This window comes from Pinus tabuliformis, chromosome 5_1, assembly GCF_031772625.1.
Source record: "Pinus tabuliformis cultivar Carrire ecotype Pingquan chromosome 5_1, CPIR1, whole genome shotgun sequence".
Taxonomy (NCBI): domain Eukaryota; kingdom Viridiplantae; phylum Streptophyta; class Pinopsida; order Pinales; family Pinaceae; genus Pinus; species Pinus tabuliformis.
This window is the reverse complement of record NC_142305.1, coordinates 764,022,036-764,029,216: the sequence shown is the minus strand read 5'-3', so window position 1 is coordinate 764,029,216 and position 7,181 is coordinate 764,022,036.

The window sequence follows — 7,181 nt, the reverse complement described above, 5'->3', positions numbered from 1 at the left end:
AGCCCTAGAGGGCTACCGCTTGGCTAGAGGGAGCGCTGAAAGGCCCTAAGGCCTGCAACACCTCAAGGGAGGCCTCTAAGAGGTAGTCGCAAGCCATTTAGGGCTGCGGTCTAAGGGAGAAGGGGAGGAGGGGGGCCGAAGGCCTTGGGCATCACGGCAAGGCCTAAAAGGCTTGAAAACTCAGATGTTGGGGAAGAAAAGGAAGGTCGAGGCCCTTTGGGGTTGACGACCTAACTGTGGAGGGTTTTCAAGGGCAATGCAAGGCCACAAGAGGCAGATGCAGGGGCTGAGGAGATCAACGCAGGGCTTGGAGAGGGAAGATTTGGGCTCGAGAAGCCTAAAAAATTGAAACCCTTACTCCAAAAAAATAATTTACTTCAGATTTTTCTTCAATAGATGACCCTGCATTTTGGAGACTAGACCTTACCTTCAAGGGCCTAGATCTATCTCTAATCCAACTCTCTTTACTTGATTTCACCTGCACAAATGAATTTACAAATACCCAAAACCCCAATATATACAAAAAATCTCAAAACCCCAAAACCCCAGTTAGAAAAAATAATTTATAAAATATTTTTATACAAATTTATTTACAAATGTACAAATTACAATGCTTTTAAAAGGAATTTTAAGAAATAAATTTTGTAGATATTTTTTGATAGATGGCTAAGAGTACTTTGGAGTATAAATGCAAGCTACAACATTAGTAAAGTTGGATAAACCATAAAAATATTTGAAGTCCAAATAAGGTCAGCCTACGTCCATAATTTGTGAACTTCGATCCCAAGGACTGGGGAACTTGCAAACACTATATAATTCTTCACGTATAAATCGTTAGAACAACAATGGATGGGATCATCTAAGATAAGCCCAAAACTTATCAATATAGTATTCCTATCATCTACAATGAAATAATGATTTAATTAAAATTTAAACACAATATAGGAATGCAGGTACCCAGCGCATATCACAAATTAGTACACAATAAACACCATGAATTGCACCCCAAAGTTTTTATTATGATTCAAAAAAACGTTCTCAGCGGAACAATTGTGTAATGACCCACCTATAAATAAAATACGAGTATTAGCATACATACAAGACCTCCATATGATAGCTACGTATACATGGACCCACATGTATCGCATTATATATAATAAGCTACGTATACATGGACCCACATGTATCGCATTGTATATAATAAGCTAGTTACTACATGAGGAGATATAAATTAAGGTAATGAATTAATACCTCACCAGAGTATCATATATATGATAAATCCTTAAAATCAACAGAAAATGTTAATTTTAATTTACAAATTAAAATTTAAAATTTAAAATTAATAAAATTATAATATAAATTAATTAAAATTAAAATTAAATAAATCAAATTAATTCATTAAAATAATAAATAAACTTTATTAAATCAAATCTACGTATCCAAATAAAATCAATGAAATCAAATGAGATTTGATTTCATAAAGTTACACGTAACAAAATATTGACACAGAGATGGGAGGAAGGTGGTGGACGGGGAATTAAAAGGAGGAAGGAAATCTTGAGAAGAGGAGGAAAAACAGAGAAAATTTTCAATTTTAACACAGATAAAATTTTCAATTTTAACACAGAGATACAGACACTCTGGAGTTTTAAGTTTTGATTGTACTGGAGTTTTTGGGCACGGGGGATCAGATTGCTTCGACTGGAAAGCATTCTGAAACTGTGTACCCAGGTTGTACTCAGTTCGGCAGGGTGGTTTTTGGCCGTTTTGGTAACACAGCCGGACAAGAATTGCAGCAGAGCAGACAGATTTTCAGCAAAGCAGACAGCCGAACAAGAATTGCAGCAGAGCAGACAGATTTTCAGCAAAGCAGACAGTCGGACAAGAATTGTAGCAGAGTAGACAGATTTTCAGCAAAGCAGAAAGGTTGGTATTCATTAGATTAATTTTTTTAAAATTCTGTATTTAAAATTTCATGTTCTGCTATTTTGAAATTAGCTTGAGATTAAGGTTCTTACAAGTAGCATTACATCAACTTTTCTGCAGATTTTTCTTAGCCAAACATTAGATGGCTTTTTGACACAGATGACTTTTAATTTAGTGGAAAATAATGGCTATTTGGCTTGATCCCCGTCAAAATAATCTCAGTCGTCGATAAATTCTTGATGATCTTTTAATCTTTGCCATTGAAAATATTCATTTTTGAGGAATTTTCAAATTTCTAATTTAACTCATTTTTTATTAGCTCAAAATTAATTATTTTATTATTTTGAGCTAATTTCCCAAAAAAAATGACTTTGACTTAACCACCAAGGTCCAAGGGTCCAAATTTTCTTGAAATTTTCAATATTCCCTTGGTGGGGGACCTCCAAAAATTTATTTCTTTGATACCCATGAACTTTTCCACTCGGAGAATTCAATTTCTCTAAGACTTTAATTTTGACTCTAATTAATTAATTTCCTGGCTTAGGATTAATTTAATTTTTGCTAGAAAATTTAATTAATTGACACTTGAGGGGATTAAATATTTTTTTTCCACCCTCTAATATTTTATCCATGGTGTCTAAATATGAGAGACCATGCACTAAAATATTTTTTTACATAAGATGATTACATTTTCAGCCCTTAAAGGGGGAACACCCGTTCGGTATAGACCTTCAAATTACACACCCAATTCTGCGACACAACATGATCTAGTAGACCAAGTAATTTGTAATAAAATAATTTATCCAATTAGCTTAAATTATCCCAAATCACTTTTACGTAAGACTCGATTAAAACACTAGGACTAACTTAAGACTTTGACGACAAATTCCACCTTATTTTTGGGGTGAAGTTGGAGGGAAAAACTCTGTTGCCCACCCATGTTTAGAAACACAGATGAATCAGTGAGATGAAAAACCTCCTAGGATGAAATTTTCGCTAAAATAATAGGCTTACCTAGGTTGTTACATACATATATGGTTTTACTAGCATCATTTACTTTACAAATTTGCCGAATAGGTTTACAATGACTCAATAAACTGATGTCTTGATGATATTGATCCTTTGAAAACTTTGGTACATCTGCTTCCTTGGAACTTTGACAAAAATGAGCGCAACAGGTCTCAGTCAGGGATAGGGGGAGAACAAGAAGAAGGACCTATCTAAGGTCAAATTCTTCAGGGGTGGCAAGTTTGGCCACTATAGTACTTAGTGTCCTCTTAGGAAGAAGGACAAGCAGGAGAAGCAGGACCAGGCAGCAGCGTCCGCAGAGATAGACAAGTTGTCCTCTAGGCTGGAGGAAAATTTCGCTATGTTTGCAACTATACCTCTAGGAGAGAGGTGTGGTGATATGGCATTATAGTCCCAGAGTTGCAGAGGTTGGGCAAGGTCCATTGAGTTGTCCTCCTCATGGAACATTACCTTGCTATAGGGGCCCACAGTGTTCAGTAGCAGGATGGATTAGTGTCAGTGATGAGGTCAAATTACCCGAGTGACAGTTGCAGACTAGTGGCAGTCACGTACTGAGGAGCATAGTGCAGTGTTGGCAGGAAAGCATAAGGCTCATTAGCAGAGTCGGCATTAGCGCAGATTCTTCAGTGGATAGTGCAGATGCTAGTAGCAGTCAAGACTTAGGAGATAGATGCAACACAAAGACACAAATGATTTAGTATATAGGATGCTTCTCAGTTGCGGTTGCAGCAACAACAATTGAGATGGAGTTGCAGTGCAAATGCAGAGTTGGCAACAGTATGGCAGTGTTAGTAACAGGATAAATGCATCATCAGAGTTGCGCAGTGGTTGGTGGGTAGTGGCAATCAGTCACAGTGGCAAGACATCAACATCGTGACAGAGGGTGATATAGAGACAATGTGTTGTAGCAGTAGTACAACACTAGAACACCTTCCTCGCTAAGAGGGAGTGTTAGTTTTTGTAGCATTAGAGGTGTTCTAGTCTCGAAACTTTGTGGAGAGGCTAAAACATAGTTCTCCATAACCCAGAAATCGTTTCTGGAAATTCCACCTAGAAATGTCTCAATTAGATTATTAGCCTATTTTTAAATATTTCCTATGTCTAAACTTAGGAAAAGTGGTTAATTAATCAGTATTAATTGAGAAAGGTGTGAATCATCTAGAAACTCACATGGATTGACTGGGAAATAATTTTAGCCCTTGATTAAGTTTTAATCTTGGTCGTTGGAGTCCCAACAAAATATTATAAAAAGTCGATGGGTAGATGGAGAACAAACACTTGAGATCGATTTCCTTGGGTAGTTCGATTTCCAGAGAGCAACAGTAGTTGCCAGAAAAGTTCGAACCAGAGAAGGGAAGCAAAGATAGAGAGGGGCAGAGACAATGAGGTCGACGGAAGATTTTCTAGATCCAGTGAGTACTTTGTAGAGAGGCAGAGATAACCACAGAGAGGTTGTGCAAGGATTACACAGAAGCCTCTAAGGGATAGTTCGATTTTGCTGGAGAGAAGTTGGTTTTCAGTTCTAGAGGTCAGGAAGATTTTCCAGAGTTTCAGAGAGATAGTTTCCTAGTCAACAACAAGCGGGATGGCTTGTTTGGCAGCTTATTCAGGAAAAGCATGTAAGGGAATGCTCTAGGGTGACGCAGGCCTATGCAGAGCTAGTTTGATGACAAGCTATTCAATATCAGTCAGAGCTTGGATTGCTTATGGGGTGACGAAAAATTCCTCACTAGATTTTTGCTAGTATTTTCTCTGCAGGATTGCCAATTTTTGGCATCCAAATTGTACTAAGATTATTTCACTGCTGCTTAATAATTAAAAACATCAACTGTTGCACCGATTTTCCCATGTTGGGTTTTTCCAGGGACATTTGTCCAAAAATAAGTGTGTCAATTTTTGTGTGTGCTAGCATATTTCTTAGTTTCCAACACTATTATTTTCCTCAGTATTTTTTGTGAAGATTGCAGTGTGTTTATTTCGTTGTTGTTGTTGTAACAATAAATCGCAGATTTAATTAACAGTTAGAAGAAATCATTCCAGTTGCTGCAATAGGATTTCTGTAGTGAAATTTTCACATAGGAGAGGCATGAATAGGAGGCCTAGATAGAGATAGAATGCCCATTTTCTTCCATACTTAAATTTTGCATTCATCCCTTTCTTCATTCTCTTGTTTTTGAGTTGGTTGTTGTCAATCGCTTGCACTAGTTCCTTGTTTGCCTCGTCCCATAAGAAGAAGGGGCTTGCAAATGCCTAGAGGTTGATATTGCTGTAAGAAAACAACAAAAGAGCAAGTGTTGAATATTAAAATGGAAAATAAAGGCAAGGGATGAATCATAGAGTCAAAAGACAAGTTAGTTTCAGATCTACCCCTTCATATGAGGCCATCACCCCAACCATGCAGCCCTTGACAGCCACCACTAGCTGATGACGTGCCATTTTATCTCCGCCACTTGCATCAACCATATGCTTATTACCCATCTAGCAAGAGCATATGGATGAAGGTGGGTTTCCAATCAAAAGTTACTTTATTCATTTTGCAATCGAGTGCCTATGCTTATTTGTATTTGGGCATTTGATATGGATTATGTTGGGAATCACGATTGCTGTTAGACCAAAACCTGCTAGTGTTAGTTAACGATCGCATCGCCAAAGATAAATATCCACGAGAGGCAGGTAGTCCATGTCGTGAAACACATGGGGAGTGTTGGTTTATCCAATGTCAAACAATCTCCCCCCCAACGCGAGCTGGGTGTGTATTGAACTTGTGACCTACGCTCTGATACCACTTGCTGGGAATCACGATTGTCGTGAGACCAAAACTCGCAGGTGTTAGTTAACGATCGCATCACCAGAGATAAAGATCCATGAGAGGTGGTTAGTCCATGTCGTGAAACACACGGGGAGTGTTGGTTTATCCAACATCCAACAAATTATGGGGTGAACTGGAAGAAAGAGGGGTTTTGACCATGATTTTGTTCTCTCACCTGAAAATGGGGGGTTAATCTTCAATCCTAGTCCAGTGGGACCTCTCCTAATGGCCTAGTGGGTTTAGGAGGAACACTACTCAGGAAGCCTTGATCGAGATAGCGTAGTTCCATCTTTCCCTATTTTGTACTTGCCACTTTCCATCATATATTAAAAGCCCTTATCTCACATCCATTCTTCAGGTTCAACTAACCATTGGTTCTTTGGGATTTCGCACCCATGCATCCTCATACCTGGATAGGGCTCGAAACTTTGTCTTGGGAGGTTGATCTAGCTAAAAGATAGTTCCTGGCTAGGGACCTGTGCCAAAGCATCAGGATGAGGGGTTTTAATAAAGATGGTTGATAAGGGTTTCAAAATACTTGCTTAAACAAATAAATCCCTACCCTTCATAGATCCAATCAAAGTGCCAGTATCCAACCATGACAGAATAGCAACAACTTGAAAGATGATGATAGAAGACAAAACAAAATAACAATTAACATCCATACTCAACTTGAATATGTAAGTCACTTGCTAAGACTAGAAAGTGTGAAGAAGATCCTTCAATAGCTCAACAATAGCACACGTCTCAATTATATGGAATCAGAGAAGCAATTTCCATATTCAGAGCGACTATTATAAATAATCTATTTATATTATTTTCTTAGTGTTGACTATAACATTGCCAAGAGAAATAAGGGAAGCTAATTCTCAGTTTAGCCTCTCTTATGTTCCACACAATTTCAAAATGTACTGAAGATCATATTATGAAAAACAGGAAAATACTCACAGAGTAAACAAAACTATCATATGATAAAACTAGAACCCTTTGATTAAACTTTGAAAGTATCAATCTTTTACAAAATACCAATCCGACTCTGTCCAAAAGCCAACCCATATTACATTGAAAATGATAAATTTTATGGGAAAATAAAGATACTAGTTGTTACGAGCCTTTAAGAATCAAATCCTAACAACAAACTAAAAATAAAACAATTTTTGGCTTTGTTACCACGCAAACTAGTAGGGGCCCTAAAAGGGACTCCTAAAGGGACAACTGCTAGATCAAGGGCAACAATGGATACTTAGCCCACTGTCACCTCATGTCATGTCCCTTCTCAAACACATTTGTAACAGGGTGCTGCTACACAATTTTGCACAATTTTGGCTAAGGAAGAGAACCCATCATTTTCGACTTAAGGACTTAGGAGGCAATTCGACTTTATTTGTTTACTAGTGGAATGTGGGGGCCACCCACA